The 26,496-nt window shown below is 36.6% G+C and overlaps 1 protein-coding gene across 3 annotated transcripts in view; it reads right to left on the bottom strand.

Moving 5' to 3' along the window:
* Positions 1 to 18,730, bottom strand: part of LOC106867219 (uncharacterized) — a 53,073-nt gene extending 34,343 nt beyond the window's left edge. The window contains exons 1-4 of one of the 3 annotated variants that reach the window (XM_089361898.1): positions 18,228 to 18,730; positions 7,419 to 7,474; positions 6,168 to 6,316; positions 1,766 to 1,912 (exon numbers count right to left, since the gene is read on the bottom strand). The gene's annotated coding sequence lies outside the window, so the exon portion shown is untranslated. The remainder of the gene's footprint in view (positions 1 to 1,765; positions 1,913 to 6,167; positions 6,317 to 7,418; positions 7,475 to 18,227) is intronic. The other 2 variants (XM_089361900.1, XM_089361899.1) reach the window with 2 other exon arrangements.
* Between the last annotated feature and the right edge of the window lie 7,766 nt (positions 18,731 to 26,496).

Below are 26,496 nucleotides of genomic sequence, written 5' to 3'. Positions count from 1 at the left end.
TATATATATATAATATATATATATATATATATAACATATATATATATATATGTTATATATATATATATATATATATATGTTATATATATATATATATATATATAACATATATATATATATATGTTATATATATATATATATATATATATAACATATATATATATATATATATATAACATATATATATATATGTTATATATATATATATATATGTTATATATATATATATATATATGTTATATATATATATATATAACATATATATATATATATAACATATATATATATATATATATATATGTTATATATATATATATATGTTATATATATATATATATATATATATATATATAACATATATATATATATATAACATATATATATATATATATATATAACATATATATATATATATATATATATATATATATAACATATATATATATATATATATATATAACATATATATATATATATATATATATATAATATATAACTATATATATATATATATATATATATAACATATATATATATATATAACATATATATATATATATATATATATATATATATATATATATAACATATATATATATATATATATATATAACATATATATATATATATATATATATATATAACATATATATATATATATAACATATATATATATATATATATATATATATATATATATATAACATATATATATATATATATATATATACATATATATATATATATATATATATAACATATATATATATATATATATATATAACATATATATATATATATATATATATATATATATATATATAACATATATATATATATATAACATATATATATAACATATATATATATATATATATATATATATATAACATGCCCACAGTCACTCAGACAGCCACTGTCACTAGCTATGCCGATGATACAAAATTATCACAGACAATAAAAAGCCAAGAGGGTGTTAGAAGCTTACAGCGGGGCCTAAACTCAATATACAAGTGGGCTGAAATAAACAACATGCAGTTTAATGCTGGAAAATTGTAAGCACTGCACTATCAACTCACAAATACAGTACAATCTACATTTACAAGACCCTACAATCCCAGAGTCTCAGGTAGTGAAAGATTTGGGGATAAGCATGTGCAACGACCCATCATTTCATATGCACATAAGCAAGATGGCAGCAAAGTGCAGACAACTGGCAGGATGGATACTGAGGTCCTTCAAGACAAGAAACCAAGAAACTATGTTGACCTTTAGGAGAACCTTTGTTCTCAGCCGCCTGGACTATTGTTCTTAGTTATGGTCACTACATATATGATTTCACAGCTTAATTGCTTCACCTAAGCTTTTAATGATCATCACAGTGTCTATTATGACTGACACTTGTGCCGGTGGCACGTGTAAAGACATTCGAGTGAGATCGTTGCCAGTGCCGCTGGACTGGCTTCTATGCAGGCCACTAAACTTGGCTTGTGAAGACCTGTTGGGGCAAGCGAAAGCGAAATCGTGATGGCACCTGTGCCCAGCGTCGTCTTGCTGGCACTTGTTCACACCACTTGTCAGAATGGTCAAATGCTATCTTTCTACATGACTCCCAGTCGATTATTCTCAAACCACCAGGATTAATGAACAATCAATACTCATGTAATTCTTCCAACATTATAAAGTGATAAAAAAAGAATAACAAGAAAAAAAAGCAAAGATAATACCAACAAAAACAATGATAATGCATTGAGATTCCTTTTACCTGGACAGGTAAAGTGTGCTTCCCATAGTAGGCTGTCATTGCATACCAGTTTGGCATCATCCAGGAAAGGCACCTTACATATTTGATATGCAAGGTTTTCAGGACATGCTATTTGTCTGTTGCAAATAGTTGTAGATTCCGGACACTCTGAAAGAAAAATATACATGTATATGTTTGTGTGTGTATGTGTGTGTGTGTGTGTGTTTGTTTGTCTGGGTTATCCCCACCACCATTGCTTCACAACCGATGCTGGTGTTTTTGTGTCCCTGTGACTGAGCAGTTCAGCATAAGAGACCAATACAATAAGTACTGGGCTTACAAAGAATAAATTCTGGGGTTGATTTCTTTGAATAAAACCGTTTAAAGCAGTGCACCAGCATGGCCGCAATCCAATGACTGCAACCAGTGAAAGAGCATAAGAGTATATATATGAGAGAGAGAGAGAGAGAGAGACTGACAGGCAGATGCAGAGAGAGTGAGAGATTGGTAGATAGACAGATAGATAAACCCTTTACTTTCCTCTGCATTAATTTCTACTTCTCTAATAATTTGTATTATTCTCACATACATGCACACACATGTAGTTAGGCCCCTCCCTAACTACAAATGTATTGTGGCATAGATAACAAATCAAGGCTGCCAAATGGAATGTGGAGTAAAGGTCAAATTATTTGACCTTGGAAGAGGAAATCCAGACTACCAAACAGACATAATATCTAGACAGGCTGGAAGAGAAGGCTTAATGGGATGGGTTATAAATCATCTTACAAGTGTTTGCGGTATGTCATATGACAGACACACCCACACACAAATTATACATACATATATATAAAGACACACATACATCATCATCATCATCATCATCGTTTAACGTCCGCTTTCCATGCTAGCATGGGTTGGACGATTTGACTGAGGACTGGTGAAACCGGATGGCAACACCAGGCTCCAGTCTGATTTGGCAGAGTTTCTACAGCTGGATGCCCTTCCTAACGCCAACCACTCAGAGAGTGTAGTGGGTGCTTTTACGTGTCACCCGCATGAAAACGGCCACGCTCGAAATGGTGTCTTTTATGTGCCACCCGCACAAGCCAGTCCAGGGGCACTGGCAACGATCTCGCTCGAAAATCCTACAGGAGCCAGTGAGGCGGTACTGGCAACGGCCACGCTCAAAATGGTGCATCTCATGTGCCACCCGCACAAGAACCAGTCCAGGGGCACTGGCAACGATCTTACTTGGCTTGCCGGGTCTTCTCACGCACAGCACATTTCCAAAGGTCTCGGTCAGTAGTCATCGCCTCGGTGAGGCCCAATGTACGAAGGTCTTGCCTCACCACCTCAGCCCAGGTCTTCCTGGGCCTACCTCTTCCACGGGTTCCCTCAACTGTTAGGGTGTGGCACTTTTTCACGCAGCTATCCTCCTCCATTCTCACCACATGTCCATACCAGCGCAATCGTCTCTCTTGCACGCCACAACTGATGCTTCTAATGTTCAGCTTTTCTCTCAAGATACTTACACTCTGACGGGTATTCACATTGACATTACACATCCAACGGAGCATACTGGCTTCATTCCTTGCGAGCTTACGTATGTCCTCAGCAGTTACAGCCCATGTTTCACTGCCATGTAGCATGGTTGTTCGTACGCATGCGTCATACAGTCTGCCTTTTACTCTGAGTGAGAGTCCCTTTGTCGCCAGCAGGGGTAAGAGCTCTCTAAACTTTGCCCAGGCTATTCTTATTCTTGCAGCTACACTTTCAGCGCACCCACCCCCACTACTAACTTGGTCGCCCAGATAGCGGAAGCTATCGACTACCTCTAGTTTTTCACCCTGGAATGAGATAGAAGTTGTTTCCTGTTTGTTTGCAGTCTTTATTGCACCTGAACATCTGCCACAAACAAAAACTAACTTGCTAGTTAACCTGCCTTTGATGTTGCTGCACCTCTTATGTGTCCATAGCTTGCACCGGGTACATCTTATAGAGTTACTACCTACTCCTTTTCTACATACTGAGCAGGGCCATCTACCTGAAGGGGTTTGTGTTTTATCTACCTTCCTACTTATTAGGATTTTGGTTTTAGCTAGGTTGACTCTAAGGCCCTTCAATTCTAGACCTTGCTTCCACACCTGAAACTTCTCCTCTAGTTCTGATAGTGACTCCGCAATTAGGGCAAGGTCATCAGCATAGAGGAGCTCCCAGGGGCAACCTGTCTTGAACTCCTCTGTGATTGCCTGGAGGACTATGATAAATAAGAGGGGGCTGAGGACGGAACCTTGGTGGACCCCTACCTCTACCCGGAATTCATTGCTGTACTCATTTCCAACCCTCACCTTACTGGCAGCATCTCTGTACATGGCTCGCACAGCTCTCACTAACCATTCTTCTATCCCAAGTTTCCTCATTGACCACCAGATAAGGGATCGGGGGACCCTGTCAAAGGCTTTCTCCATGTCAACGAAAGCCAGGTACAGAGGTTTATCCTTAGCTAGGTATTTTGAGCAGTTATTATTATTTTTTGTTCTTCTACAGGAACCACTAAGTTACAAGAATGTAAATAAATCAATACTGGATGTCGAGTGGCGGTGGGGTATAAACACAACACAAAAGACACACACTCATAGATATATATTGGGTCATTCCATAAATAAAGCACTTTTTTTTTTGTACTTCTTTTATTTTTGAAAATGAAGAGGATCTGTTCAGTTTCGATCACAGATTTTTTAATGTTTTTTTTTATTTAGCTGTAATTTTAACTTACCTAGAAGAAGTGTGTCAAATTTTAATTAATTTTTTATTGCTAATCATTATTATCTTTGCTTACATTCTGCATAAAGATTTGTTTCCCTTGTAAGCTCTTCAATGGAAAAAGTGAAAAAAGAAAAAAAAGTCTTTTTTTTTTTCCCCCCTTCCACTTTGATTCTCTTCCAGAAGGAGGAGGAGATGGTGAATCACAGTACAGAAAGGGTGGAGAGCACAAGGCGGTGAGCTGGCAGAATCGTTAGCACACCGGGCGAAATGTTTAGCGGTATTTCGTCTGCCGTTACGTTCTGAGTTCAAATTCTGCTGAGGTCGACTTTGCCTTTCATCCTTTCGGGGTCGATAAATTAAGTACCAGTTATCCACTGGAGTCGATGTAATCGACTTAACCCCTTTGTCTGTCCTTGTTTGTCCTCTCTATGTTTAGCCCCTTGTGGGCAATAAAGAAATAAGAAAGGTTGGAGAGCAGCAGTATAATAAATCTGTACGGTGGGGGAAGAAAGAGATATATATATATATATATATAGGAACAAGGTTTGAGGTCAGAAGCACACAGTGGTAGCTGTAGTGAGTGGAGGGAGGGGCAATATCAGAGTTGACACCGTTCTATAGGATAGGGAACAAACATCATGCTCTGTTTTAGAAGACAGATGCCCATTGGATGCAAATGTCTTAACAAGGGGATCTCTAAAGCAGTGGTTCTCAACTGGGGTCAACATAAGATTTTGCTGTTGAAACTTATGTGCAATAAACTGATTATACTTCTACAATAAATGAAATACTTAAATTTTTCTTATACAATTCATAATAAAATTTCTCCAGCAAAGAAGATTTGAAGAAGGAATTGTAATATCATCAGACTATAGATAACCAAATTACAACAGGTATATAGTCCATTTTTTGTTTTATAGTGCATTGTTGTACCATTCAAAACTTTTCATTCTTTACAAACAATACACAATGCTTCAAGCGAACTACAATACTCTCCTATAATTATAGGAATTTTTAGACACTGAACAGCTGGGAATGTCCACCCATGTAAAATAAGAATCAAAGAGGTCCATAGGCAAAAAATGGTTGAGAAACACTGCTCTAAAATGTTGCTTGATTGGCTAAAAATAACAACCAAATTTCCTTCACATCAAACCCTGATACTTTTATTAAATCAAATACTGTAGTTCTAGGCACATATCAAAACGAATAAGTTTGAGAACGGAACATGGTGATCACAGCTTTAAGAACTGTACAAAATCAAGTGAGTCAAGGCGAATGAACAACGACCAACTCAAGCTAATGTGGGAGCATTTATGGGATGATTGGACCTACTTAAAATGATACACAAATTACAAACATGAGAAAGAAAGATCATGTTGGATAGAAAAGCTCAGGGGTTTAACCTTTAGCATTTAAACCGGCCACATCCGGCCAAAAGTATTCTGCCTGTTTTATGTTCAAACTGGTCAGATCTGGTCTCTCACATCAATCCTACAATATCGTTTTAAAAATTAACAGTTACCTCATAAAAATCTCATAGCTACAAGATAATGCATGATTAGTTCAAAATGATGTGGATAAAAAAGCATTAATTTTGGCAGAATAATGCGAACACTAAAGGGTTAAAATGCAAAACAAACATTTTACATACTTGGAAGTTTGCCCTTATTGCAAATGCAAAATGGCCGACGAGTATCATTTTTATTTTTTGAAAGACATTCTTGAATTGTGTTCTCTGTACGAAAATCGTAATAACAAAAACAACAGTATTCAGTTTGACCAAGCTTGTTTTTGTAAGTCCTGTAAAAAGAGAGAGAAAAAAACAACAAAAAAAAAAACAACAAAAAAAAAAACACCACTGTTAATATAAAATTGGAGCAGCAGACAACATACCATGAAGAATACTCAGTTCTTTCTTTACCAGAGTCTTTGAAATACTATCATTGCTTTCATCATCATCATCGTCGTCATCATCATCATCACTTTAACTTTTCCATGAGTCAGATGGATGTCAAGGCAGAGTTTCTACAGCCTGTCAACAATCTTCAATCTATTCCTATGCAAGGAAATGGTTCCCTTTCTCTGGACTTCTATTCAATGATGACAACAGACTGATGACATCACTTCCATGATAGTGATATTTATATGTGGCAATCACATAATGTTAAGAAAAGGAGACACAAGCATCTATATACACATATACACTTGCGTACATGCGTGTGCACACACACACACACACACACAAAAACTACTCTTCAAAAGTATAAAGCCAGAAGATTGTCTTTTTTTTTCTTTCTGGTGAACTATACGACTGAAATTCATGAAACTCACCTCTAGATAGGAAATAGAATAGAAGAAGACATTGCAATATTCAAATTTATGGAAATCCAAAAAAAATCTTTTATTCTTTTACTTGTTTGAGTCATTCAACTGTGGCCATGTTAGAGCACCGTCTTTAGTCGAACAAATCGACCCCAAGGACTTATTCTTTCTAAGCCTAGTACTTATTCTATTGGTTTCTTTTCCTGAACCGCTAAGTTACAGGGACGTAAACACACCAGCATCGGTTGTCAAGCAATGCTGGAGGAACAGACGTGCAAACAAACAGACACACACACACACACACATATATATGCAACAGGCTTCTTCCAGTTTCCATCTACCAAATCTATGCACAAGGCTTTGGTTAGTCCAAGGCTATAGTAGAAGACACTTGCTCAAGGTGTCATGCAGTGGGACTGAACCTGGAACCATGTGGTTGGTAAGCAAGCTACTAACCACACAGCCACTCCTGTGCCTATTAATGATAATAATAAAAATAACAACAACAACAACAATAATAATAATAATAATAATAATAATAATAATAATAATAATAATAATAATAATAATAACCACTTACCATTTTTGTGAAGCAGAAATAACTATACTGGAGAGAAAAATCAAAATTGCAATGTGCTGAAAAACAATAATAATAATAATAATAATAATAATAATAATAATTTCTACTGAAGGCACAAGGTTTGAAATTTGGTGGGAGGGGACTAGCCGATCACATCAACCCCAGTGTTCAACCGGTACTTATTTTATCGACCCTAAAAGGATGAAAGGCAAAGTTGACCTTGGTGGAATTTGAACTCAACAGACGAAATACTGCTAAGCATTTTGGCTGGTGTGCTAACGATTCTGCCAGCTCAATAATAATGGTTTCGTTTATTTGCCACCAGGGCAAAGGACGAGGGGGACAAAGTGTGGGGTTTCACATATAATGAAATGATAAAATAAATAAACAAAGAAAGTAAGTACACATGGTATACAATGAAAGGGAGGGGGAAAATATATAGCAAACAAAAGTTTAAAAAAATAAAGGGAGGGAGTGATTGAAATGTGGCCCTTCTGATACAGGATGACCTCTAGGGATAATCGAGGAACCCCACTGTCCAAGATCTCCCTGAACATCAAGGGTAAATGTCCTCTCCAATTTTCCTTTCTCCAAACCATAATGGCTACCTGAAGGTATGTGGCTTTGTGGTTAGTGTACTTGACTCAGGATTGTAAAGCCAGGAGTTCAATTCCCAGCAGTGTGCTGTGTTCTTGAACAAGACACTTTATTTCACATTGCTCCATCCAGTATACTTTAGCCGGACAAAATGAGTAGTACCAGTAATTCAAAAGGGCCAGCCTTGTCACATTCTGTGTCACTCTGAATCTCCCTGAGAAAAGCATTAAGGGTATGCTGAACTGGTTCACGGTCATAATTTCATAACTGGACTGTGTGTGTGTGTGTGTGTGTGTGAATGCACACTTAGTCTTTCTCTCTCAATTAAGAGGCTCTCTAACATTTGAAGAAAATATTACAAGATAAAGTAAATAAATAAAAGATAAATATTCATGTAACCATTTTAGAAACGTAACAGAGAAATCATTACTTAAAGTGAAAATATATATGTGTGTATATATATATATATATATATATATATATATATATATATACACACACACACATCGTCATCATCGTTTAACGTCCGCCTTCCATGCTAGCATGGGTTGGACGATTTGACTGAGGACTGGTGAAACCGGATGGCAACACCAGGCTCCAATCTAATTTGGCAGAGTTTCTACAGCTCGATGCCCTTCCTAACGCCAACCACTCAGAGAGCGTAGTGGGTGCTTTTACGTGTCACCCGCACGAGCTACCCGGCGTTGCCCGGGAATGAAATTGTTGCTTATTGGTACTTGGAAACTTTTACAATAATTAAAATGGGGCTTAAATGAAAAAAATTCACACAGCGAATATACCACGTTTTTGTTTCACTGTTATATACACAGATATACATTGACGCATGTCAGTCGAAAAGTGAAAGTGTAATAGTAATACTTACTTTAACACTCAATGGTTTTACACTTTTGTATATGACATATACATACTATTCATGTAAGTGCTTCTTCATATACTATGTTTTCTGTCTTGCCATGTTTATCACTGAGAATGTAGAGGTTCTTTTCATCTCCAACTCTAGAACATCCAACATACAGCTGACCATGTGAGAAGCAAGGTTGAAGGAGGTTAAGTCCCACCACCTTTAGAGATTGACCTTGTGCTTTGTTGATAGACATTGCAAAGCTAAGTTTGACCGGAAACTGCAGTCTCTTGAACTGAAAGAGGAGATCATTTGAAATGAGAGGTATCCTTGGAATGAAGACATTCTCACCCATCATGTTGCCTGTAATTATTATTGCTTCCAACACATGGGGCATGGCTGTTTTAACAACCAACCTTGTTCCATTGCAGAGTCTGGGTGCATCATGGTTTCTTAATAGCATTATGGGAGCACCTATTTTCACGATCAGAATGTGTGGTGGAAATCCTGGTGGCTGAAGTGAATTGAGAAACTCCACTGGGTAATGCGTTGCCTGTTCTTGATCAGGGACAGAGATAATTGATCTGTATGAACATTCAGGTCCTGGAAGCTGAGTTAAATTTAAATTCAGCTTGTCTACAGAATCATTCCTTGGTGCCAGAATTGTTCTTTCACATAGCCACTTGTGACTTTTGTAGTTTGTGGCAATGTTTGGAAACAGCTTGCTCTTTAGTTCTTCAAGGGAGGCAGTCATATTGCCACATGGGAGATGATGCAGATTATCTTCTGGATCTTGTGGAAGTTTTCCATTTCCAATGTCAAGTAACTTGTTGGAGAACTGTGCGGCTAACGGGTCACCATGAATGTGAACCCTCATGTTGGTTGTCAGAGTAAGCTGCTTGACATGTTGCCAGATATATGAGGACTTGATGCAAGCTCTCAGCTCATCCGCCCTGGTTCCTCTGGGAACGACAGGAAGCGTTTGCCTGAAGTCACCAGTCATGAGGAGGGTGACACCACCCATGATCTTTTTATTGTTTCTGAAGTCTTGTAGTGTTCTATCAAGCGCTTCAAAGGCTGCCTTATGGGACATTGTTGCCTCATCCCAGACAATGAGTTTGGCATCTGTAAGGAGTTTTGCTAACGCTGTATTCTTTGTTATGTTGCATAAAGGAGATTCATTTTGGATGAGGTTCAGAGGCAGCTTGAATGTTGAATGGGCTGTTCTTCCACCTGTTAGGAGGGTGGCTGCAAATCTTCTTCTTCTGTCTCACCTTGGCAAGGAGCAGGTTGATCAATAATGTCTTTCCTGTGCTTCCAGGAGCATCTAAGAAGAAAACCCCACCAGTGTTATTGTCCAGAGATGTAAGAACTTGCCAGTATACCTCCTTTTGATCCTGTACCAGAATTGGTTCCTTTTCATTGACAACTGCTTGCAAACTTTCCATGTTGTATGATGTTTCCCTGATTAGCTCTTGTGCTAATCTGTGTTGAACATCTGTGACATGAGGAGCTGGAAGACCATAGATTTCAAGTTTGTTTCCACCCAGTGATTGAACCTTGTCGTCTATTAATCTTAATGTCTCATTGAAGATGTCATCATTGAATGTGACATCACCGTCACACTGATATTGAATTTTTTGAAGAATGTCTTCAGAAAGCCCCTCCTTGTATTTGTCCCAAAGTTGATTTGGATTAGACAATCCACAGTTCACCAGCATCATGGAGAAGAGGTTCCTCAGCTGCATAGGAGACTTGCACATTTGTGCCTCTGTCAGAGTGGCATCCCAGTGTGCATCATCTTCCAGAAGACCTCTGAGATGGCAAGCCTGGCGATATGTTTGACATACTGTGTTATCAACCGTTCATAAGGCCGTAAATGATGTGGGCCCCTTGACATGGTGTAATAGAAGCCTTAGATAGTAGCACTCTGAGTAGTTGGGATGGACAACATAGACTCTGCCAAGTGTATCTGATTTCTTGATTCCTGGATGAAATTTCTCACTCAGTGAACCAAAGAGCCAGTATCGAAGGTACCAGAAAAAAAAACCCTTAGCAACAGGGAAACACAAAACCGTACTTCTGTTAGTAAATGATGAAATTACATCAGTAAATGTGAACTTGTTAGCGAATGAAAACGTAAACTTTTATTGAGAGCAGTAACGATTGAAGTTGAAGTGAGGTTGAAGCGAAATTTGTCACTCTGTGAACGAAACAGCAACACAAAACCGTACTTCTGTTAGTAAATGATGAAATTACTTACATCAGTAAATGTGAGTAAACTTTTATGGCGAACAGTAACGATTGAAGTGAAAGTGAAGAAAAAACTATGGCTACCGGAAGTTGACATTGAGGAACATTTTTAAAGAAGTGAATCTTAAATATAAAGCAATATTATTTATCTTAATAAAAAAAAATCAAATGAAGAGCCTAAGATTTATCCGAGGTCAAATTATTCATGCATCACAAAGTATGGAAGTAAATGTTGAAGCCGTTTTCACGTGATAAGCGATTATACACACATCTCTGTTTTATATATAGTATAGATAGATAGATATATATATATATCATTTAGTGTATACAGTATTTAAGATAGGAGCTACTAGCTTCTTGCCATGGAGACACAGCGATTAGGCAGATCCACTTATATATATCAGAAGGATGTGTTATAATACTATTCCACATATACAAAAACAGCCATACCAACAATCCAACCTACCTCCATCATCAGCTGCCCCACGGATATGTTTATGGTTTCGACACCTGGGCAGTACCATTCAATATGGCAGCGTCAACAGCACTAAAATAAGTGTTGGTTGGGAACAAACATACCAAAGAAACCATAACTTCCAAACACATTTACCCAATGTATAACAGTAGCAGTAAATAAATTCAATAAGTAAATCAATAACCAACTGCTAAATATGTAACTAAGCAACGACCAAACATTTAAATCATACATTTTATTCCCTACAGTCTTCCATAGTATAATATAAGCTTAATAACCTCATTCATTCAATCTAAATATAGGCAGGAATAACACTAACTTTGAAACTAAACTACAACAAAGAAACACATAAATCTATGGACATCTGCATCGGCATTTATAGTAAACCTACAACAACTAAATTATTTACTAAATGGTGACCAATCTTTAAGTCTATACAAATAATAATCCCACCAGTCTTCCATAGTTACTACAATAATAATAATACAAAAAAACAAAAAAGTGAGAGCTTTATTTCAATTGTCTTGGAAAAAAAATAACACAACTGAATTTAATTTAACGAATAATATAATAATTATGAGTGAAATACATTATTTCATAATTATAAAGTTAATAAAAACACTACATACTCATTAATATATATCACACTTACAAGCCTTAATGAAAACTTACTAGTAGCTAATAGAAACATTAAATTAATTAAGTAGGAACTAATAAAAATATACTTGTAATTAACTATTATTATAAAACCTTGCTACAATTAAAGCTAAATTGAAATTGCCTAAAAGATAACAAAACTACAAAGTATTAACACTTACATGTTTTTTCAAACCATGTGGTTCCATCACTTCTAGAACTTGAAACAGTGTTAACTATAGATGATGTAATATATAATAACTACTTCAAACAATATTGGTGACGTAGTAAGCAATTTGCTAAGTTGAAGGCTTGATACTACCCCATAGATATTTAAAATTTCAAGTCTCCCACCTAAACAGCGATTAAAAGTGTTAACCAATTTACCATATCTGTACCCTTGTTTTACTAAATGTCTTAACAATTTATTTTTTCTATCCAAAAAATTATTAGTATTATTAATAATAGTCCTATATATGACAATTTGCCCTACAAAAACATTATAACCAATAAAAGAAGGAATTCTACAACTGAACCATGGCATTGAAGCCACTTGGAAACCAAAATATTCTCTTTTATTATAAATCTCGGTCCATATTTCATCATTATCTTTAATTACTAAATTAACTTCTAAATAATTAATATTTCTTGTATTGTTACCATTTCTGGTGGCTATAAAACTCACTAGGGTATATTTTTCTGAGTAAAAATTTAAAGAAGCCATAATTAGGTATAAATATATCATCTATGTATCTGCAGCATCCATTAAGTTGTTTAAGCAAACCAATTTTTTACATCGCACGTCGGTCTTTAAGAAAAAGGAACTCGCATAAAAAAAGATAAAGGTCCACCAACAGAGGGCTACAAATGCCACCCATTGGAATTCCCTTAATCTGCTCAAACACCCTACCCGCAAACGAATTACAAATGAATTATTGATAATAAAACTAACCATTTCTTTCATCTTTCTCTTATTTATATTAGTATATCCCTTATAACAACAATTAGACAAGAAATTTTTACCATTCTTTAAAAATATACATTTATATCCTTTATTAAAAATAATTTCTTATATTCTAAAAATATCATCTTCCGCACATTTAAGATTTAAGTTTGTATATAATATCAAAAAACCATACACATACACACTCTTAACTTTCTTACAGTTGATCAGCCTATCGAGAAATACCTTAGTTGATCTAATACTCCAAAAATAATTAATCCCTGAACTGTCATAGATTTTATCACAATCGTCGTCGTCAACAACTTTTAAAGCATTATTAACCAATATAGATAGCTGTTTATTTGTACAATTACTAGCTCCTGCCATGAATCTACTTTTAAAAGGAACTTTATGTAGTTTAGGAATCCCAAAAAGTTTAGGGATATTTTTATCCTTTTCTTTCACTTCTAAACCACTCAATCTTTCTTCTGTGGGTAGAAGTCTATTAACTAATTCATTAACGCCTTCTGATATAACTTTGTATGTGTGTTTACCTATAAACTTAAATTCCTTACCCACTCCTAACTCTTTACCTACGACCATCATATTTTTACAAATTACTACAAAATTACCTGCTGCTTTATCTGCTGGTACTATACATACATATATATATATATATATATATATATATATATATATATATATATATATATATATATACACACACACATATATATATATATATTGATATACATACATATATATATATTTATATATATATATATGCAGATGTGTGCATATGCCTGCATGTGTTTGTGCGTGTCCATGTATTTACTCTTTTACTTGTTTCAGCCATTTGACTGTGGCCATGCTGGAGCACTGCCTTTAGTTGAGCAAATTGACCCCAGGACTTATTCTTTGTAAGCCTAGTACTTATTCTATTGGTCTCTTTTGCAACTGCAAGACTGCTGGTTCAATTATTTTCTCAGATGAGTCATCCTTTACCTTATTTCCAACCGCTAGCCGAGTATATATGTGGAGACAGCCAACAGAAGCATTTGACCCAGACTGCCTTCTTCCAACTGGAGGAAGATCTGTGATGATCTGGGTGGGGGCTATATCTTGAAAATCCACCAGCCCAATGGTTTTCCTTCATTGCAGAATTAATAGTTAAGTCTATTTAAGCATTTTATGTGATCAAATTCATCCTATGGTTGCAGAACTGTTTCTGGAGGGAAACACAATCTTTCAGGATGATAATGCACGAATTCACACAGCTAAAGTTGTTAGTGGATGGCACGAAGAACATTCTAGTGAAGTTGAACATCTTATCTAGCCACCACTGTCCCCAGATTTCAATATTATTGAACATTTATGGTGCATTTTAGGAAAAAAAGTAAGGAGTTGATATCCTCCACCATCATCACTACAAGAACTGAAGACTATTTTAGCTGAAGAATGGACAAAAATTCCTTTGGCAAATTTCAAACTTTGTTTGAGTCCATACCTCGTAGAATTTAAGCTGTAATTACTGCCAAAGGCGGTCCTATCCCATATTAAAGTAAATCTGTTTTAACTTTCGCAAGCCAGGAGGAGGTCGAAACTGACATTTCAGAGTTCTTCACTTTGAAACCAAAAGAGTTTTACATTGATGGGATTAAAAAGCTTGTAAACAGATGGAAAGAAGTCACAGATAATCAGGGAAAGTACATTGATGATTAAATTTCAATTGAATATAACATTTGATCACTTGTTTTCTTTATTCAAAATTTGGACAGAACTTATGGGATGACTTGATATATATATATATATATATATCTATATATATATATATATGTATATATATATATATATATGTAGGTGAGAAAGTTGGTATGTGAAAGCATGTGGTTGGATGTATAAAAGATAATAAGAGTGAAAAAAACTACAGAAGGATTGTGTTACATGGTTAAAGTATATATTTAAATTATGTCAGAAAAATGTTATAAAATTATTTTTGGTATATAAACATTGTATTTGGAGAAATATATATATATATATATATATATATACATAATTAAGGGATCAGCAAACATTTGCTTCACTACATAGCGAAGTTTTTTAGCTGCTATTTCTGAACTTCGGTATGTGGTGAAGCAAATGTTTGCTGATCCCTTAATTATGTTTATAAATGTATATGAACTTTTAAATAAGTTCTCCACCGATAATGGTGTTTACATACCGAAGGGCTTGGTAAAAATTATTAATTGTTGATTTATTAATAAATTAATAAATTGATAAACCTTTACCCTTTTAATTTGTAATAATATATATATATATATATATATATATAAACAGAACTGGAATTGAGAACTGGAAGAAATTCCACTAAGCATTTAGGTGGTAAGACAAATCATGAAGGTCTGTCGGAAAGAGGCCTACCACAGCAACATATCAGTCCCCCACACAAATGGTCTTGTGACCTTGCCACTTCAAATAGTGATATAATAATGATAGGAAACCAAGAAGTGATCCTCCGGTATTGGTCTTTAGAGTGTCAGTATGAGGTTGTGTGGGTGAATGATATCATGGTATTGCATATGAATACCGAAGGATTGCCAATTAAGAAGAATTTAACACGAAACTTAATGTGGGAGGGGAATTCCTAATCTGGGATGTGATGTGTTGTGACGTATTCTCCGACTCCAACCTTGCTGAAGCAGTTGCAAACCCAGGAATCACTTCCAGTAAAGTAGAGGGGAGGAAGATAAACAATCATGGGATTCTGACTGGCTGCCATCAGTTTGAGCCAGGGTCAGTGTAGCCCATCTGAGAAATAAGCCCCACGAGTCAGGAGTGAGGTTAAGGTATTGGAACAGCCAAGCACCCTCATGGGCATCACCTAACACCATGGTAAGGTGAGCTGCCAAAGATGACAAGAACTAAGCTGTTAGCAGCCCAGCCCCTCCAAATGTCTCAAATGTCAAAGGCTGGAAGAAATAATCCACTCACAAGTCCTGATACTATGGAAGCAGTGACCCTCCCATTTAGCACAGCATATAAAATGTGAGTGGGAACAAAAGAGTCACAGATTGTGGGTCCCAGATGAGGCACCTACCTCTAACCCAGGGACAAAGGCTAAGACCATCTGGTCTCGTCCCATCGCTTCTGGATAATCCCACTGGCTCCATAAGTAAGGGAACATTAATTTGAGCTAGGGGCCTGCTTAATGGTTAAGCTTAGCTCACAGTATGATGAGCAAAACGACCAGCATTTAGGTGGTAAGACAAATCATGAAGGTCTGTCGGAAAGAGGCCTACCACAGCAACATATCAGTCCCCCACAGACATCAACTCCCGCTTTGAGCGCAATGAAAATGTAGAGCCCCATCCAGACTAAGTAGACCACCAATGTTGGCTAAAGGCAGGCATCAACCCAGTCACCCGACAATTTCACTTTGTTTCCTTGGTAAAGTAGTTGTTTTTTTTTTCCTTTATAATTTGATGTTTTATACTTTTAGTGTTTCTTTTTTTTTTTTCCTTTTCAGTCTGTAAAAATATGTTGTTAAATAAAAATCTGGACGGAGTTTTAGGTCATGACACCCACGCTAGTTGGATTTCCCCCAATTTTCACGAGGATTTTCCCATGTTTTTTTTTTTTTTTACCACGGCCTTGGAAATAACGAGAGGCAATTTTATGAAAAAAAAAAAAAAAAGTTTCAAAAATTTACGAACATTTTTCACCTAACCCTTCACCACCCCTCCGGACCAATTTTGGCCAAATTAATTTTGCACTATGCACTTACAAAAGATTAGGAGAATCCTTTTCGGTGAAAAAAAAAAAAAGATTGAAATATTGAGATTTTTCAATATTTTCTCCCCATAAAAACACACTTATGCTATTAAAAAAAAAAAAAATTCAAAACCTGGAGTAAGAAAAGAAACAACCCAAAATAAGGAAGTGAAAAAAACGCAAGAAAGCATGGTGGCCATTAAGGTGTCTTGGTTACCTAGATTGCTGAGGCCTTGTCAATAGATAAATACTTTACGTAGAACAAACATATAATCAATATTCAATATTAATAATATGTATATTATCAATATACATATTGGTTTCAGATTTTGTTGGGGGAAGCTGTAAATAGATTACATCGACCCTAGTGCTTAATTTTATCGCCCTCGAAAGGACGAAAACTAAAATCGATCCCAGCCACATTTGAACTCAGAACATAAAGTTGGAAGAAATACCCACAAAGCATTTTTTCTGACGCGACAACAATTCTATCAGCTCACCACTATGTTTATACAGAAATCCTAGAAGTTCTACATTTCCTCGAATTTTTTTAAAATCAGAATTTAAAATACGGACAATACAATTTGTTTTTAATTTTTTTGTTGTTGTTGATTAAACCCCAGCTATGGACCTCTCCTGGGTGCCGCATCATTTCAATAAATATGTTTATGGCGGTGGAGATACTGAAAACATAATGCATGTCAGAACTAGAAAGGTGATTGTGAGGTGTGCTAAAAACAACAGCTAAATCGTCATTAAATCACACAAGCGTAGGAATTTCCGTGTGTAGAACACAAATTCGCAAATATTTTCTGAAAATTTTTAAAAATAAAAGTTATGACGGGTTGGTTATATGGGTTGTTTAAACCAGAAATCCGCCATGTGAAACAATTCAATAGCTTGTCAATGACAAACAACTAAATAATAACTAAATAATCCCACTTTTAACTATTTATATTCAGATACTGCAAAACCCTAAATTCTTCCCAATAACTGCTTAATTGCTAATAAATACCATAAATATAAGAAAAAAAGTTATAAAAGCCAGAAGCGTGAAAAATCGAACGAAGAGTTATTTCTTATCTTTATTTCCTGGTTGTTTATTTAATTATAATTCCGAACAATTTCTATTTAATTTCTGAACGAAATAATAAAAGACTAAGTTTTACAAATTAAAAAGACGATAAAACGGTATTCTTTAGATTCGACTCGAAACAATAAGACGATTAACTTGTGTAATACTAATCTATGACAAATTACAAAATTACTTACGTTTATCATCATCATGTACACCTTGAATAATTGAATATATCATAAAACTGGTGCCGTTCAATGAAACACTTAATTTCCTGCTCTCTCCTTCTTTTCTTCTCTCTCTCTCTCGCCAAAGTGAAAACTCTTTAGACGAAGAAACAGCCCGGATATAAAGGAACGATCGCGGAATTATCCACACAAGTTTCGGTTAATGATTCTTATCTCGTCTTGTCATACATACATAACACCCACACACCCACACAACATAGTGCTTACTATGGGATTCAACAAGTAGTAAAAAAACCCACCGCTGTATAGAAATGTAAATTACATTCGATAATGGTGTTTAATTGCTATTTTTTCCACCCGTTTTGTATTTGTATTTTTAATACGGTTATGTTTTATATATGTATCGTATACACATGTCTTTACTGCACACACACATGGACATTAAACATGCTTATCACATTCATACACACATACATTCTTAAACATTGAACCCTTCTCCGTATTTTATAAGGTCAATAAAACTGTTATTGTTAATAAAAGAATATTTTCTTTAAAACTTCTTTCTTTCTTTACTTTTTTATTTATTTAATATAAGATATACGGTTTAAATAATTTCTATATAATTTTTAGCCGGTAGAAAACAAGGATATGAAATTAAAATGATTTAAAGAAAAAAATTATTGCATCATTACTTAATTTATATTTTCTGAATAAGTTTTCTGTTAAAACAGCAGCCAAATTTCTCTCAGATCGCACATGACCGTTTCAAAGTTGGATACAATCTGGGATTGTTCCTCCATACCACATCTTGGATGCTGCAGTAAATGGGAGGGTCACTGCTTCCATAACCGAACGGAACAAATCCTGAAGTATCGGGACCTGTCAGCGCAGCCGGCCCAAGTGTTGCTGGCGCCCCGGGCAAGCTGGACTTCGGCTTGTACAATTTCCTTGTCTTTGTTACGCTCTCCTTGGGGACCCAACACATGGCGCCGCAGGTGACTGCTCGAGTTACCGGTATCTTGAGCCGGCCCTGTCTGTCAGTGAACTACTACAGTAATACCTCACTTTAGGAGGACTCGCTTTACGAGGACTCACTTTAGGAGGACTCGCTTTACGAGACCCCGGGTTTATGAGTTTTATTTTTCAAACACAAGATCCAAATTTTGAACGAAGTGCACAAAATTTCTACCACCATAGCAAATGCTTCAGCATGTTACCGAGAAACTTACGGAGAGTAACCCGCCCCCCCCCCAAAAAAAAACGGACCGTGAGGTTGAGAGGCAAACTTCTTACTGCAGACTCACGCCTGCGCCAATGTCTATCTATCTATCTATCTATCTATCTATCTATCTATCTATCTATCTATCTACAGTCGTAGGAGTGGCTGTGTGGTAAGTAGCTTGCTTAAGAACTACATGGTTCGGAGTTCAGTCCCACTGCGTGGCACCTTGGGCCGTAATCTAGCGGTTCGGCAAAGGAGACCGATAGAATAAGTACTAGGCTTACAAAGAATAAGTCGTGGGGTCGACTTGCTCGACTAAAGGCGGTGCTCCAGCATGGCCGCAGTCAAATGCCTTAAACAAGTAAAAGAGTAAAAGAGGCGTGACTGTGTGGTAAAAAGCTTGCTTCCCAACGAAATGGTTCCAGTTTCAGTCCCACTGCGTGACACCTTAGGCAAGTGGTCTTCTGCTATAGCCTCGGGCCGACCAAAGCCTTGTCAGTGGATCTGGTAGACGGAAACTGAAAGAAGCCCGTCGTGTGTGTGTGTGTGTGTGTGTGTGTGTGCTTGTTCCCTCACCATCACTTGACAACTGATGTTGGTGTGTTTATGTCCCCGAAACTTAACGGTTCGGGAAGGCTTACAAAGAATAAGTTCTGGGGTCGATTTGTTCGACTAAAGGCAGTGCTCCATCGTGGTCGCAGTCAAATAATTGAAGCATGTAAAGGATTAAAAGAATAAGTCCTTTAACGAGTGTTTGTGAACCGGCGATCGCGTCTATAAGTGATGGTGTGCACGAATGGGGTGCTAGTGAAAATGGCTTAGAAAACAATAATAATAATAATAATAATATTTTTTTATTATAAATGACATTGGCATTCCTTTTACTTTACATAAGATATTCTTCTCATTCTGCTGTTGTTTTATTGCCATTCATTCATTAATATATCATAAATCTTATAGGTAAAATATTGATCTGGAAACGAAGTGCTACTATGGAAAAACATCGCTCTGCTTTACGAGTTTTCGCTTTACGAGCGACTTCGGGAACAATTTAACTCGTATATCGAGTCATTATTGTATCTTGACTTATATTTATATCCTTTTTGATAAGACGAAACGAATCACACACACACTCTCTCTCTCTCATACACACACACACACACATGCACATACACATTGCACGCACGCACCAACGCATTCACGCACACAAACACACACACATACACATACATACACGCACACACATACACACGCAATGTGCAGCTGAAGACGTCAATACAAGATAGGCAGATAGATGGATTGAAAGAGAGATGGTGAAGATACAAAAAAATAGGGATTGACGAACAAAAAGGTGGATGGGTTGGTAAGTGCCCTAGTTTAAAAAGCGCACGTGTGTGTGTGTGTGCATTAATATGTTCATTAATATATACACTCTCAAATAATCTCCCTTGGCATTTTTACAGGAGTTACCCCCCTTACAAATTTTTTTTTGCTTTGCTGGACAATGAATTTATATTTCAATATGTGAACACACACACACACACACACAAGGCTCTCAAAAAAAATTGTCGTTTTCGGGCAAGTACTTTTTCTCGTAGTGTTGTATGTTTTTTTTTTTTTTATATATATCCCTATTTTTCTTCTACAAATTTTTGTTTATCGCTTTTGAAATTTGAATAAATCTTACCTCTTTTCAGACATAGGACAATTAAATGCCAAGTATTAAAAAAAAAAAAAAAAGGAACAGTTTTCGTTACTTCTCCTCGCGACATTTGTTATGTGTTACAGAGAAAGCAATATTACTGAAAGAACTGCACAGAGACGGCTGTCACGCTTCGAGCAGGAGGAAAATTCGAAGTCATAGACACTCCACCTTCAGGTCGACCTGTTCTGTCCAACGAAGACCAATCGAACGAGCTCTTTCAGGAGACTCTGTGTCAGTTCAAGCAGATGGGATGTTCTCATGATACCGTCGCCACTCACCCTCTCTCTCCATGATTAAGACACAAACGTCACTTATGCTATATTATAAGTGTTTGGCTGGGAAGTTCTACCGCATCCATTTTTTATTCTTCTGATATAGGCCCATTGTGGAGGCGCGTGGCTTAGTGGTTAGGGTGTCAGCATCATGATCGTAAGATTGTGGTTTCGATTCCTGGACCGAGCGACGCGTTGTGTTCTTGAGCAAAACACTTCATTTCACGTTGCTCCAGTCCACTCAGCTGGCAAAAATGAGTAACGCTTCGATGGACTGGCGTCTCGTCCAGCTGGGGAACGCATGCGCCATTGAAACCGGGAAACCGGGCCCATGAGCCTGGTTAGACTTTAAAAGGGCGCATTTATTTTTTTATTTATAGACCCATTACACTGCTGACTTTGTCGGTTAATCTCCAACAGTTTGCGAGGCGTTTCGTTCAACAACAAACAGCAACAACAACAACAACAACAACAAACAAACAGCAGCAGCAACAACAGCATCAACAACATGTTGCTGAAAACGTGGTATGAGGAATTCTTCGTGTCTAGACCCAACGATTTCTGGAACTGAACCTGGAACCATGTGGTTTGTAAGCTAGCCCCACCCATCCCTTTTCTTGCCAGCAGCAGCACCGCCAGAGAATTTGAATGAGCACTTGAAATTGCGAGCGACAATTTAAGATCCCAAAACAATTCCCAACCCTTCACAGAGGAGGAAACAAGTCGAACATATCGATCCGAGTACTTGATTGGTACTTATTGACTCCGAAAGGATGAAAGGTAGACTTAACTTCGGTGGGATTTGACTCCAGAACGAAGCAAATACCACAAATACTGCATGGCATTTTGTTCGACACTCTAACGATCATTCCACAGTAGAAACAACATCGATGTAATACTAATCCTACATCTGAGACGGTGTTGTTACTACACGGAAAGTGATCCCAGATTGCCTCCATGAATGCCACCCGATTGAGCGGTAGGAGGCCGTTTCCCAACACACTTCAGTTTCTAGCTCACAAACATGCTTGTCTACGGATATTTTAGTGGTTTATGCTCCTCATAGTAGCCTGATCTCGAGCTATATCCACTTAGATACTCCCAGCTCACATCACCCCTTCTTATCACACATATTGTGTACCTCCACAGATCCTAATTCTTCCTTCCCAAAATGTCGGCACTCTTCTTGTACTCTGTACATTTAGCCGTTCAAGAACATTGACCATATCGTTCTCCGTAGTCTTAAAGGGACTACCAAAACCAGCCCTTCCCCCAGGTCCAAAAGGAAAAAAAAGAAAAACACAATAAACACAGACAAACAAGGCAGGAATAAGACAATTCATTGAAGATTTGAAATACAAAACTTTTATTTATGTATTGGTTTATTCTTTATAAAACTTTTCTTAAAAAATATCTTTTTATTCATGGTTGTTTTTTTTTAGTATTGTTGTTGTAGTTGTCTAATAAACAACAACAACAACAACATGAAACAACAATATATATATATATATATATATATATATATATATATATATATATATATATATATATATATATATATATCTATATATCTATATATATATATATATATATATATATATATATATATATATAATTCTGAAGAACTATTTCAATGAGTTGAGACAAAGTGGGGTTTTTGTGAATATTTCCAGGATCAAGATGAGGGTGATGTAGAATTGGTATGGTTGAGAGTGTAGTTAGGGTTAGGGTTCGCTGCTGTTGTTGGAAGGCAACCAATGAATTAAGAATGTACATTGGTTAGATTCAACTATGACGAATGCCGTATGACGCTGGTTTTACTTCCGATTTTCTTCTGCTGAAAGTATCCATTCCTGGAAATATAATAATAATGGCTATTAGATAATGGTAGTTGTATGTTAGTGTAGCTAGTTTTGGGAGTGGATTTAACATGGCCAAACAGTTAAGAAGTTCGCTTCACAATTACAAGGTTGTGGAGGTGGGGTTCGATCCCACTACGTGACATCTTCAGAAAGTGTCTTTTTTGCCATTGCAGCGGGTAGATCAAGCCTTGTGAGTAAAGACAGAAACTTCACAGGAGACCCGCCGGACAGATTATACTTGATACGCTCTTTATCACGCTGATTCTACCTCAGGATTATGTTAATAGTACACGTGTCTATGGGATACTCAACCACTTATACATTAGTTCAATGAGCAAAAATTCAGTGAGCGAATAACTGAGTTCTTGTCTTCGAAACCGACAGAGATCCATTTATTTATTTGTTTGTTATGGTTGGTTTTAGTGTTGTATAACCTCGTCAGCTTTGATCAAGAAGTCGGTCAACAATCAGCAGCAACTCACAGAAGTGTTGTTTCAGATATACACTAATCCCTCGACTATCGCGGCTGTTACGTTTCAAAATACCTCGCGATAGGTGAAAATCTGCGAAGTAGAAACAGTACTGTACTGTTTATTTATTATTATTATTATTATTATAATATGAATATATTCATTTTATTATAAATGCAAAACAGCACCTCGGAGGAATCGACGTAAGATTAAATAAGAAACCCCGATAGGTGAACTGCGATATGGTGAGGGGTTACTGTATCATGTTTCTACCTCCCTTAAGACCATTCAGTACACTTTTGACAGTCAGTGATTAACTGTATGGGATACAGTACTGCAGTGTGATTATGTTGTGCCCTTTCTGCACTGTCCAATTTGTTCTTGTGTATCCAGTCTTGTCTTCCCAGAACGTCCAGTCTTGCCTTTAAGAACGCCGTCATTCGTGCAGATGTTAACCTGCGATAGTTCAGGAAGAACATAAACGGTACCATTCTCACTAATCACAAAGAACCTGAGAAGGCGATGGGTACTACCTGTTCTTTCAGACAGAGCAAATTAAACAAAAACAATTGTCTTGATTGAATATATCTTTACTTCTGTAAAATAGCAAGTTCTAGTCTTAGTAAATTCATTTGGGAACTGAAAGAACAAAAAAAGCAATATTCGCTAGAATGGTCAATCATTGGGAGGTCTTTCCCGTATGACAAAGGTAGGAGATATCGCTCGTTATGTAAATTAGAACTATATTTTATATTATTCTCTAAGGGTAAATTGATAAATAAACTAACAAATAATGCTCTCGGATGTACCCATTATCCAAAACACACGTTTCTCTGGTTTAAATGAGTTATAAATTGCAGTTTGACCGGGTATTATAGTATATTATAGCATAATATTAGGTCTTAAGGCAGGCCATATCAATATATAATTTACCAATAGCAGTTGTGATTATTTGCTAAAGTTTCTGGAGATAATATAATATAGATTTCCATTGTAATATGTGATTGTTTATAATTAATTAATAATATTATAACGGACCTTTATTTAAGGAGGAATTTCTTTAAGGAGTTATTTAAGGAGAAATTTGAATATGAACTAGACTTAGAGACGATGGTTTTGGTGTTTACTTTTTGTTCTTTACCTTTTACCCTGAAGATGTGTAAGGTAAATTATATATTTGACTTGAATTTGACGGTTAAATATAGCCTTATACAGAAATGTTGACAGAGGAAAAAATTTCAATAATAATGGATATCAGCGTCAAAACTCTCTTTTAAGTTTTAAATTTGATATCTCTCTCTCTCTCTCTCTCTCTCTCTCTCTCTCTCTATATATATATATATATATATATATATATATATGTATACTCACACACACACACTTCTGCTATAGATTAGCAACCTCTCTCTATTAAATCGACATTGCATGTACAGGTGCACAGTGTACCACAAGTCAGACGTCAAAGTGATCGCAGAGCAACGTAAAATGATGTGTTTTCTTCAAGAATACAAGGGAACCAGAATCTCGTGATCGTGAGTACAACACCCAACCACTCGGTCACGCGATATCTATCTATTTATCTATTTATCTATCTATCTATCTATCTATCTATCTATCTATCTATCTATCTATCTATCTATCTATATACTTATACACATACATACACACAGACACACACAGATACATATGTATGTACGTATGTATGTACGTATGTATGTACACACACACACACACACACACACACACACACACACACATATATATATATATATATAGAGAGAGAGAGCGATACATACATACATACATACATACATACATACATACATTATTGGGGCCCTGGGATATGTAATACACTGCCTGAATACCAATCTTGAGAAATTAGGCTTCTCAAAATCAGAAAAGGAGAGAGCTAATTCGAAGACTACAGATCCAATCCATCACTGGAACTGTAAAAATCTGTAAAACTTTCCAGAAGTATATCATTTAAATATATATGAATACGTCTAGATATGTAACTATATGCATGAGAATCCATACATACATACATACATACATACAAATCTACACATACATACATGCATGCATGCATACATGCATACATGCATACATACATACACACACATACACAAGTGCGCGCACACGTGCACAACACCCAGGAGAAATGAAAGACAGCTCTTACCTTCAGTCGTAACCACCGCCTCCGCCTCTTCTCATACCCCATCCAAAGCTACCGCCGCCGCCGCCGCCACCACCATTGCCACCAGTCCAGACCCATCGTCCGCTACCTCCTCCTCTGCCCATGTTGCCGCCGTTCCAGGGGATTTTGCCTCCCCAACTTCCGCTGCCGCCACCGCCGCTGCCGCCGCCTCCTTCGGGAAAGGGTCGGTTGCCGCCGCCGCCGCCTCCTGGAACCCATATAAAAGTTCCTCCCCCGCCACCACCGCCGCCGCCGCCTCCACCACTTCCTCCTCCGCCGTAAGCCTCAGACAGGCCGAAGAGAAGCATAACAGATAGAGTGATCAATGAAACCGTTGTCACAGACATCGTACCTTCTTTCTTTTCTTCTTCACTTAATCAATCAATAAATAAGTAGATCAATCAGTGAATATATCGATCGATCTATCGGCTGAGTAGACGAAAATTTGCGTGCTCTGCTTCGCTATCGTCTGCTTCGCTATCGTCTGCTTCGCTATCGTCTGCTTCGCTATCGTCTGCTTACGTTAATAGTTTTTATTTTTATAGCACCA

Source organism: Octopus bimaculoides, chromosome 13 (genome assembly GCF_046866305.1).
Source record: "Octopus bimaculoides isolate indiv1 chromosome 13, ASM4686630v1, whole genome shotgun sequence".
Classification (NCBI taxonomy): domain Eukaryota; kingdom Metazoa; phylum Mollusca; class Cephalopoda; order Octopoda; family Octopodidae; genus Octopus; species Octopus bimaculoides.
The sequence above is the reverse complement of the archived record's forward strand: the minus strand, read 5'-3'. Positions and strand labels throughout refer to the sequence as shown.